We start from the raw sequence: 6910 nt of genomic DNA on the forward strand, positions 1-6910 counted from the left end.
AAAAGTGAATGATAAGTTTGGAATGACAGGAAACTTTATAGAGATATGACCTACCATATTTTTCTACCTTAATTGGAAAATTAATTAATTGCATTCCTGGTTCATTATATTTGGAAAATAAATAAATTGTATTCCTAGTTCACGTGGAAATTAATATACTGTATTTCTAATTAATCTGGAAACTTAAATAAATTTTATTCCTAGTTGTTGTGAAAAATCTACAATTGTATTCCTAGTTTTTGTGAAAAATCTCTAATTATATTCCTTGTTCATTTGGAAAAACAATAAATTGTATTTCTAAGTAATGGGGAAATCAATTGGTTACATTCCTACTTTCATTTGGAAAACTAATAAATTGTATTTCAAGCTAATGGGGGAAATCAATAAGTTTCATTCCTACTTTGTTGTGGAATCAATTTGATGACAATGTGAAATATACATAAATATGGTCTATCATATTTCTACTTCATTTGAAAACTTAATAAGTTTTATTCGTAATTTATTTTAATGCATAACTACAGGGGAAAATTATAAAATATATATTCATGATTACATAATTTGATAAATACAAAAAAAGGTAAAAGATAGAAATTTGGAGAAGAAGAATGAATAAATTAATAAGAACTTAGGAGATAAAGATAATGGGGCTAGTTTTGCTTAAGAGTATCCATGTCTTAAAAAAAATGTCGTTGGTAGGGAAAAATAGATATCATCATTTTGCTAAAACAACTTGCTATTTTTAATGAAGAGATTTTCGCTACATGTTAACCATAGATCATATGTGGCCGGGGATAGCTTGCATGTGGAACTTTGGGGACTTTTGTTCTTGATAAAGTAAATAGTGTTTTGTTAACTGTTGTTTACTTTTCAACTTTGAAGAAATAAATGCTAATGTGTGGAACAACGAATCTACTTCTTGCTGATTGCACGGGTTGCAATGAAGAAGGATGGGCTTTCTCTGGTTTTTCTATTCGTTGTAATGTACTAATGTTATTTCCTTGAATGTAGAACAAGATATACATATGCTCGCTGAGTGCATATTACATTTTGTTGGTACCTTCTGAAGTTGGTTGATAAAAAAAATTATGTCAATAAAAATTTCCATTGCAATGCTCGAAATATTTATGTAAGAGTTATTCAATGTCCATAATTTTAGAGCAACTAAATAACTAAAAAATCACTATTATCTAATTCTTGAAATGAGAAACCTTTTGCTCTTGATGGGTTTCATAAAAAAAATTGTTCACTATTTTTGCTCGATTTACTTTCATTAGAACAAAGAGATCATGTTTTTGTAACATATTCTCATTACTTAAACTAATTGTCTCGTAAAATTATAAAGTATTATGTTTCCCATAGTTGCATTGGGCCACTCTATATTGCACGTTTCAGAAAATTATTGTCACTTATTAACGCATTCTAGCAACTATTTATTACTCAAATCTTTCCTCTTGGGCATTCATGATATTCATTGATGAAATGATTAATTGATATGTTATATATGCAATGACTAGAGACTTGATTTTTCTTTCTAGTGACTAAATTGAGATGTAGGGCATAAGGATGGATTAGTCTAACACTATAAAACGATTAGATTGAAATCTTGGACGGAGACTTGATTTTTCTTGACACCGAATAAAAACACTAACTTAATTATAAATAAGAGGCGCTTTAAAAGAGAGATCATATGTCCACATATACTTACAACCACAATGACAATGCCTGAAAGAAAATTAGGTTCCAAAAGTCTTAATTAAAACTAAAAGTAGTTGAAAGCACATACATTTTTCAAGTACCAACATAAAATCACGCAATCGAAAATTCTTCAAGAAAAGAACTTTAATATGATCAAATAAAAACAAAACATGTTTATTTTAAAGGATCTATGAAAGGAATTCCCTTCTTCTTGCGCTTGCGCTTCGTCTCAACAATTTTTCCCCATTTGGCTTCTACCATCAAATTTCATCATAACATATGTCATTTGCAAAAATATTTATGTTTATTGACCGTGTAAATATACAATAATACTCTATCGATCTCAATTTAAGTGTCTCCTTACTTTTTTATAACCTGTCTCAAAAAGAAGGTGTTTTCCCTATGTTTGGTGTAAAGAACTCAAATTCAATACAACAATTACAACTTCTCAAATATATTAATAAGACTAAAGTTCAATTACAGTTCCCAAAAGTAAACTTATCAACTAAAACAGTATAACGCCGCCCCCCCCCCCCCAAACATATAAAAATATCGAAAGTAAGACTAGACATTAATTGGCGAAATAAGGGAAATGAGAAAATGCAAACAATTCTGAAGGGAGATGTACTGGCAAGCAAACATATCTTACCACTACCTCGTGAAACTAGAGAGACAACTTTCGATCAAGCATAATTTCCAAAATTCAATTTCAAAAAAAATATTAAAAAATAAAAATCATCGCCAAACAACTACTTAAGTTGAGATGGAGGGAATGATATGTACTTGGAAAGCAATGGAACAAAATTGAAACTGTTCAGGGTCATGCAATCTCCTTTTGCAAGTGAGAAAGTAGGATCTTCAGCAACTAAGGAGCCAGACACATAATGTGGCAGAGGGTTCAAAGCAATTACTAATTTCTTGTTGCATCTGTATGGGTGCAAATAGAAAATTATATATATCACATCAATAACATATAGATGTTAATTATGTAAAAAAGAAAAAGAATAATTAAAGTTCAGATATATTTGCATGATTTTCAAATAAAAATAGCTAAACTTCATCGATATGTACAAGAACTTCAGGCAAACACAAAAAAAATCAACCATGTGTATGTTAACTTCTAACTGAAAATGATTTAACTTTAGCCATTTTGTTTAGGCTCAACTTCGGATTACCAATGGGTAGACTTGCAAATTTGTACTCGTAATATGACTTAACTAGTGGGTCCAAACATAGATGGCTCAAGGATACAGCTAATAAAACACTTACTTTTAGTTTTAGAGAAAGGCCCCGAAAATATAATAATAGTAATTTTAAGAATTTATTTTCACTTAAAAATAGAAGATTATCATAAAAAGTACAAATTCATAATCAATATAACTCTTTTTATTTCTAGTTGTAACTGTCTATATCAATTTAAATTTACCTGAACTAATTTTAAATCAACATATTTTTCCATTTGATCAAGAGGAATAACGTCTTTGTAAACATGTCGATAAATCTTTAGGTGGTCATGATCATTGTATTTGTTTGTAAAGATGCAATACTTGCATAAATCTGAATCACATGTGATACAGTATTTGCTCAGTTCATTCTTTTGAAGTTCATCATGCACCAAACATGCCCCAGAGAATGTATTCCTCAAAAGTGGTCCTAGCCATGTTGGCATATTCCTATTGGGTTCCAATTCTCCCTACAAATATAATCATTATAATAAAATAGATTGTGATATTTTCAATTGATCTAATTGAATTGCAAACAGTTTTTCTCACGTTACAAAATATAGTAATTTTTCATGAAGTAATATTATCATCAAGTATATATAGTACAAAAAAGGGATAATATACAAGTAGCCCTTTAATCTATGCCAAAATCTTCGAGACGCACTTATACTATATTGAGGTTATATTCCCCCCTGAACTTATTCTATTAATAATTTTCTACCCCTTTTCGGCCTACGTGGCACTATCTTGTGGGTCAAACGCTGGTTAACTCTTTTTTTTCAAGCTAGTGCCACATAGACCGAAAAGGGGTAGAAAATTATTTATAAAATAAGTTCAGGGGGTAATAGGAACATAGTATTATAGTATAAATGTGTCTCTGGGATTTTGGACATAGGTTGAGGGGGTACTTGTACATTTTCGCACAAGAAAATAAAAAATACTTATCAAGCTGAGTATCTCTTGAAATAGTCTTTCTCATTTATTTGTTTTTACCTGAAGTAATATCATCATCAAGTATATATTTTGATAATTTTTTTGTTGTCACTAAATCATAGATTTATTAGAGAAAATAAAATATTTTTCACCAATTATATATATTACTAGTAAAATTACCCGCGCTTCGCTTGGAAATTTAATATCAGAGAATTTATAAAATAATATTATAAATGTATCAGTTTGTATTAAAACTAAAACACTATGTTACCTCACATACAAAATAACGTGTAACAAACATTAATAATGTAAAGGAGAGTGAAATTTGTTATATCTTATCATTTATCCTTAATAACATAAGCACAAATTAATGACTGTAAAAAAATATACCAAAATCTGTAACATCAGCAATGGCGTCAATGAGCCACTTAACAGGAACAAAGTACACAAAAAATTAGTTGTGACGAAGAAGAAGAGGTTTAGAATTTTCGTTGTTATAAAATGAGAGAAAATCCTCTATTTATAGACAACAAAGGCTAGTACACAAATATTTATCGTGCCTTAGCAGAAATGTTACAACTATTTGGAAAAGTATCAACCTTTCGAAAATGTCATAACCTTTCATAAAAAGTCACAACTTTTCATAAAAGTTGCAACTTTTCATTAAAGTCGCAATTTTTCATTTAAGTCGCAACTCTGCATAAACTTTTGTAAAAGTTACAACTCTTCATTGAAGTCACAACTCTGCATCAAAATCGCAACTCTTCTTAAAGTCACGATTTTTCATGAAAGGGAAAGGCTAGTTTTAAAAATAAATAAATTCAAAAGGAAATTTTATTTTTAGTGGCGCCACATAGGCGGGTCTAAGTTTTTCTTTATATATGTATATATAATATATAATATATAATATATGATTAGTGACGAAATAAGTGTCATAATTATATATAAATTTTCATAGCTAAAATTTATAAAATTAAACTACAAACTCTAATTTGTCGATATTATAACAACATATATTTTTAGATGAACTTTTTTGTCCAAAACTTAATTAATTATAAGACAAAATAATTTTTTTCATGAATTAGATACATTATTAGTGACGAAATAATGTGTCACTAAAAACTTCAAATTTGTGACTAACACTTCTTAACAAATGATGCCAATTAATTTTTTGGTCGGAAACTTTAGTGGACAAAACCTTGCTACAAATGTGTATGTTTTGTCACTAAAAGTATGTGTCTCATATATTTAAGCACGAAAAGTAAATTTTGTCACTAAAAGCTAATAATTAGTGACGAATTTGATGTCGTAGTTTGTCATGAATTACATACACTATTAGTGACCAAATAATGTATCACCGATAATTTTAAATTCGTGACTAAAACTACTTAAAAAATGGCGGCAAATAATTTTTGGTGGGAAATTTAGTGGACAAAAATTTGCTACGAATTCTTATGTTTCGTCACTAAAAGTATGTGTTTCATATATTTAAGTACGAAAAGTAAATTTTGTCATTAAAAGCGAATAATTTGTGACGAATTTGATGATGTATCAAATAATTTCATAAGTATATATCATATTTATTATAGTGTATGGCTGCGAAGGTGGTAGATACTCCGAAGGTGATGGACGAGACAATGGTAGTTGTGGTGGTGGTGGTGGAGGCTGCTACAAGTGTGGTTAGGACAATCATTATGCATGTGAATCCACCAATGTTGGTCATTGATTGTGACTTGAAGTTCGACTGCTACTAAAAAGTTAATTGAAGGAATTTTTGTATATAGAGAGAGTCGCTGAGTAAAAAAAAAAAGAAGTGTGATTTATATAGTTGTTTTTCAAACGGATACATCTACTTTGGTCCACTAATTATTCATTACATTTGGAAAAATAATTATTGAATTATTGACCAATAATAATATAGTCAATACTCTTAAGATCCGTGAATTTTGACTAGGAAAATTTTCTTGAGGTCCAATAAGTAATTTACTTATCAAAAAGAATATTTTTATCAGTCATAAGTTTATAATCAATCAATAATATTCAAAAGTAAGTGAATCACTAAAAGGGAATTTATTAGTTTAGTTACAACTTATATTATCCTTGAAAATAATATTTTTTTTAACAAAATAATTAAAGGTGGCATGTGTTGTAAATATATAATTACCTTGTACCTTCAATTTCTCTTTTCTCCATCAATTTTTTTTCAATTTCTTGCTTGAATTATTGATATATTACATAAATCAGATCTAATGGCTAACATATAATTTATCAAAGTACATATTTAATCATAATTTATATAATAAATATATTACATGTTAGGGAAAAACAAGTTCTCTTTCTTTTTGTTTATTTTTCACGCAAAATATTAATCTTTCATTCTCATTTTACATTAATCTTTTATCACATTTTTATTTGAAACTTTCTCTTTAATATTTGTTGAATTTAATATACCTAGGAACATAGGCCCTTTTGAAAAATAAATAAATTATGGAAAATTCTGTTGGCCAGAAAAGTTTGGTCATAATTTGGCCATAATAGTAAAAGCACATGTTCACACTATGAACTAGTTTGTTTGTTGAATATTTTAGAGTATCACTCATATCTTGTGTTAATTTCTTAAGAACCACCTTAGATAATTATATTTTGAAAAAAAAAACTAAAGAAATATTTAAATCACAAGTTTATTACATGTTATTACGTATACTTTACCCGAAAAATTAAAAAAATCCTGGGGAAAAATACGAGGTTGAATAACCTGAATCTATTAGTTTGGGTTTGTAGATTTTAAAACACAACATAAATGATTTAATTACTATTTTAATAAATTCGAACCAACTCAGTTCATGTACACCCCTAGCGAAAATCTTATTAATCGGGCTCCAATCATAAAAAAATATTTTTCAAGTACTACATCATTTTTATCGGGAATAAACTAAACAAGTGTCAACACATCAAACAAATCCAATAAAATATAGCACAATTACATCCAAATCAGTAATTAATAGCTACAAGCTTTATTCCAATGAGTATACAATGTAGCTCAAAATGGATAATTATAC

General features: G+C 28.5%; 1 pseudogene; it reads right to left on the reverse strand.

The window, feature by feature from the left end:
• Nucleotides 1-1869: 1869 nt before the first annotated feature.
• LOC107009908 lies at nt 1870-3364 on the reverse strand (annotated as a pseudogene).
• Between the last annotated feature and the right edge of the window lie 3546 nt (nt 3365-6910).

Source organism: Solanum pennellii, chromosome 2 (genome assembly GCF_001406875.1).
Source record: "Solanum pennellii chromosome 2, SPENNV200".
Classification (NCBI taxonomy): domain Eukaryota; kingdom Viridiplantae; phylum Streptophyta; class Magnoliopsida; order Solanales; family Solanaceae; genus Solanum; species Solanum pennellii.